The sequence below is a fragment of the Limulus polyphemus genome, unplaced genomic scaffold (genome assembly GCF_000517525.1).
Source record: "Limulus polyphemus unplaced genomic scaffold, Limulus_polyphemus-2.1.2 Scaffold3182, whole genome shotgun sequence".
NCBI classification, from domain to species: domain Eukaryota; kingdom Metazoa; phylum Arthropoda; class Merostomata; order Xiphosura; family Limulidae; genus Limulus; species Limulus polyphemus.
The window spans coordinates 77,557-82,558 of record NW_013668792.1 but is presented as its reverse complement, the minus strand read 5'-3'; the positions used below and the strand labels follow the sequence as shown (position 1 = coordinate 82,558).

Below are 5,002 nucleotides of genomic sequence, written 5' to 3'. Positions count from 1 at the left end.
GTGAATCCTGTTCTGGACATACAAGAGCTAGACGACGTGGTCTTTTCAGTTTGGACCTGTCTTACTGCAGTGAATCCTGTTCTGGACATACAAGAGCTAGACGACGTGGTCTTTTCAGTTTGGACCTGTCTCACTGCAGTGAATCCTGTTCTGGACAAACAAGAGCCAGGCGTCGTGGTCTTTTCAGTTTGGACATGTCTCACTGCAGTAAATCCTGTTCTGGACAAACAAGAACCAGGCGTCGTGGTCTTTTCAGTTTGGACATGTCTCACTGCAGTAAATCCTGTTCTGGACAAACCAGAGCCAGGATTCGTGGTATTTTCAGTTTGGACATGTCTCACTGCAGTAAATCCTGTTCTGGACAAACCAGAGCCAGGATTCGTGGTCCTTTCTATTTGCATATTAAAGTAGACCATCAATACAGTAACGTCTCGAAATTATGTAGCTTTGTGATATGCAGACATATTATGTGAATAAAATTCCAGAGATACGGCCTTTGAGTGTGGATTGTAAATATATATTTTACTTAATTAGAACGTTTCGACCACTTATGTAGCCATCATCAGGTAACTGCCGACTATTGTGTGAAATAGTAAAGAAATACTGTGCGAACATTTTGTTCCAAGTTAGAAAACATATAGCGTGACAACTGTGTTTTGATTTAAATTAGGTTTTAGTTCACGAATAATAATTTTTTTTCTACTCTTAATGTTGTTCTTATTGCATATTATTTTAAAGTTGTTAACTTTGATTGGATGTTGATTCATTGTTCTGTGTTCGTAAATATGTGATGGCAGATTATGTTCTTTGACCCTAATGTTTATGTTGCGTCCCTTTTCACCTACATAAGTGCTGTCGCATCAATTGCATTGATACTTGTAGATGATTCCATTATTGAAATTGTTAGAATAAACCTTCCTTAGATGACGTTTGACTTTAATACTCGGTTTTTGAATAAAAATAACTATTGTTTATATTGTATTTTTTATGTATGTTTCCAAATGTTTATGATGTTTTTGGTTATATAGACATCGTAATGTAAGACACCTGTTAGTGTGTCTGAATTTGTGTATTTTGTTTCCTTCGTGGAGTTTATGTCGTTTTCTCTTTCTTTCTTTTTGTTATTGAGTTTGTTTTTATATTTGGCTGAGTTCCTAGTAACAATATGTTTAGGCAAGTGACATTTGTTAATAAATTAGATATTGATTCTAGTTCATGTTGTAAATTACTGCTGCTGCATATGTTGAATGCTGTGTTGTAAATGCATAAAAACATGCCAATTTTTTGTTCAGTGGAGTGAACTGAGTCCCACTTTATATAGATGCTATGATTACCAGATTTATGAAAGGTGTTCATGTTCAAACCGTTGGGGTCTCTTTCTGTTGATATGTTCATGTAATTTCAAACCTGGTTTTCATTCTCTTTTTCATGAGTGAATTTGATGTTAGAGTGAATGCTGTTCACGTGTTGTAAAAATGACCGTTGATGTATGTTGTCTTTAAATCCACAAAATACATTGTTGACGTATCTAAACCAGTGTGTGGAAGGGTGTAGACCTGTGTTAATATACGACAGTTACCTGATGATGGCCACACGAGTGGTCGAAGCTTTGTAATAAAATTAAACAAAAAATAAACAATCCACTTATAAACTGTGACTTTGAACTTTTAATTAAAGTGTATAGTGGATTTACTCTCCTCACAACAAGGCATATCTTGCGTTTTCTACCTTCTTTAATGATATAGAAAGCTTCAAAAATTTCGATTATCTAATTTCCGCAGTGTCATGGCGGCAACATGTGGTCCAGAAAGTTAACACTACTTTGCCCTAGTTAATTTGTTTCTTTGTTCCCTTTAATAAAAGACATCTTATCTGCCTGTAAGGAAACTTTAGTAGTAGATAAAGCATCCAGAGTAAACGGGTTAGAACTGGAATATCTTTTTCTGGCCGATTATGACGTTCACTACAAGTGACAGCTGACTAATGTTGTCAGAGAACAGAGGTCACAAGGAGACACTATCCATTGGACAAAGGAAGTGAGTTTATATTCTAGATCCGAGCACACTTTTAGGGTTCAACTCTTTAGTAGTCGATCTGAAGGAAGGACTTTGACCTGCTTTATTTTTGAACTCGTATTTGGTTCTAAAACATTTCTTCCTGAGAGAATGAAGACAACAGAACTAAATCCTACTAGAGGAGAAGAGGATTGCCCACTTACCAAGAATGGGAACACTTACTGGTTTTCTTTTTTTTTTTATTGTCAAATAAAGATTTTGTTCATTTGTGTCCAGCTTAATTGTTTTTGCACTGAAGAGAAACCTTAGCCCAATTATCTCTCTCCCGAAAACACTCATAAACTCTGCATTTATTGCAGCTTTCTAATACTTGTTGGGAAAACTGGTTAAATCCGCGAATACCATAGTTTTTTAATACCAATAACTCTAAAGCTCTAAAACTTCACGAGATATGTATTGTGTATAGTACAGGTCACGGGGATTGTTTGGTGGACGCGCCATCAAAAGATCATCTGATGGAGGACTATTCTTACCCTCGCCAACGTCCAGGGGAACTGTACGACATGGATGCACAGTGTGAGTTTGTCTTCGGACCAGGTTACAAGATCTGCCCTGAGAAACCCGTCTGTAAACTGTTATGGTGTACCAGGGACTCGTACACTTTCAAAGGGTGCCAAAGCCAGAAAGTACCTTGGGCAGACGGGACTCCATGTGGGCGAAATAAGGTAGTATATTCATGTTTTAGATATATTGGATCTACTTTCATTTGATATATAATTATCTCAAATAATGAATAATTACTACAGATCGATAAAGTATATTTTTTATTTCTTCATTATGCATACAAAAAAATATAATTGTATATTTGATATTAGCAAAACTATATAAACGAGGCTATAAGATAATTTTAATGAAACACAATTTAATCACAGAAGATACAAAAACTGCAGTATTCGCGGCTTCCTAATAAAACAATTTTATATCTTTAGCGACAGTTTCTTGTGCATTTTCGTAAATGTTTCACTGCACTATTTAATTGTTTTAAATCTCTTTCTCTCACTATACGTGTATTTTGTATGTGTTTGAATATATATTTATGTCCTTTTATACAAGCCGTGCATGACCTAGTGGCTAATTTACCAGCCTGTGGATCAAAAGGTCCAAGATTTTAGTCGCGATAAGCAACTGAACACACTCTGCACTTACAGCTTGGGGAGTGTTATAACTGCAATAATCAACTCAGTTATTCGGTTAAGAGTAGCCATTTAAGTATCAGATGCTGCTGACCAAGTTGCCTTTCTCTGATCAGCAGTTCTAAATTAGGAATGCTTGTGTCTGAACTTTGTTGTAATATGCTCTGATCAGTTAGTCTGGGTGGGCTGATAAATATTTTTAAACTATGTGGTGTACGTAAACCAACCTGTTTCTGTTAAGATTTATTGATGAAACTGCTGTGTATATTTATGTTCATAATGTTTTATTAGCAATGCAGTAAAGGAAAGTGTTTGAATTCTACAACCCTCGGTAATCGTGAACCAGTGGATGGTCAGTGGGGTAAATGGCAACCATTTGGACAATGCTCTCGGAAGTGTGGTGGAGGAATACAAAGTTCTTCTCGAGAATGCAATGAACCAAGGTAAGTTTATATTCGAGACCTTTATTTGAGGTCCAAGGTATTTCTTCTACATTATGATAGCACCCGTTCAGGGGTTTGTACTGTAAGTTTTGAGATATTTGTGCAAATAGAACAGAAAATGCACTATTTTTTCCGTACCATAGGTACAAGTTATTTCAACAGTAAAATGCCGATAAAATATATACAACCACGTAATTTCTTTTCTTTTCTGAAAAGTATTAAATTAACTTTGTAATTCTGTTTGTGAATTCCAGTTTTTTATAAGTCATGCAAAAACAGGATCAATTTTCGTTGCTCAACCTATGTCTCAATTTCTTCTTCAATTGTACATAATCGAGTTATTCAAGTGACTTAAATGATTTGTGGTTGAACTTATGACCTCACTCGTTTCATTTGTGTTCAAGAAGGACACAACGTGAGAAGTGAATTCACTCAGAGCAATAATCCACGGCTTTGAAAAAAAAAACAACACCAGAATATTTTAAAATAGCATATAGAGAGCAGCCTCCTTCACATTTTGGTAAGAGAGAACAGGCTTTTTCCGGTTTTCGGTGTGTCCAGTCTCAGTAACCCTTTCTGTGATAATACCCTTCTGGTGCGACAGAAATAATTCTTTCATCGAAACATTGAGTTGCAATGTCACAAATGTTTTGGCAGCTGTGAGTTCTATTCAAGACCATTCGTTCTTTTGATAAACTTCTGTCGCTGACAGAAGATGCACGTTTTGGCGTTCACTCTTGACCGTGTATGAGCAGTCCCTTATCTCAAAGAGCGACTTGAGTTCTCGGCATTGTGTTCAACTACTTTGTTGTTTCTCCAGTGATTTTTTTATGAGTGAATTCCGACTCGCAGTCTCTGTGATACGGTATCTTTGAAGTAGAAGTCGGATTGTCTCTTGCAAGCTTGACGATCGCTCGGACTTGAATTGTCTCACTGCTACAATTTCATAAAGTGTTATCCACGAACGGTAATCTTGGGGGTGGGGGGTGGCGTTGGGTTCATTCAGAGGTGGCTCATTACTACATATAAATACAGAGTCCACAATCTACCTTTTGTCATTTGGGCTTCACTTCATTGTCTGGCATTTTCATAGCTAAGGACAATGCTTCTCAACAGGGTGAAAAGTTCACCAAGAGGATAATGAGATCAGAATCAGGGTGAATGGCACAGTGAATGAGTATTAACAATTATACAACAAATTCAAGAGCAAAAAATTCATTAGTTATTATTATTTATTCTAGTTGTAGTTTAATAAATACATTTATTTGTTGTTGTATTTATTCTATACACCTGGAAAAAAGTTAAGCACCCCAGTGTTTTTTTCAAGTGATTCAGATTCGACGTTCTTGTG

The 5,002-nt window shown here is 36.2% G+C and overlaps 1 pseudogene; it reads left to right on the top strand.

The window, feature by feature from the left end:
• The window catches only part of LOC106468834, a 90,523-nt pseudogene that overhangs the window by 8,348 nt on the left and 77,173 nt on the right, over positions 1-5,002 (top strand).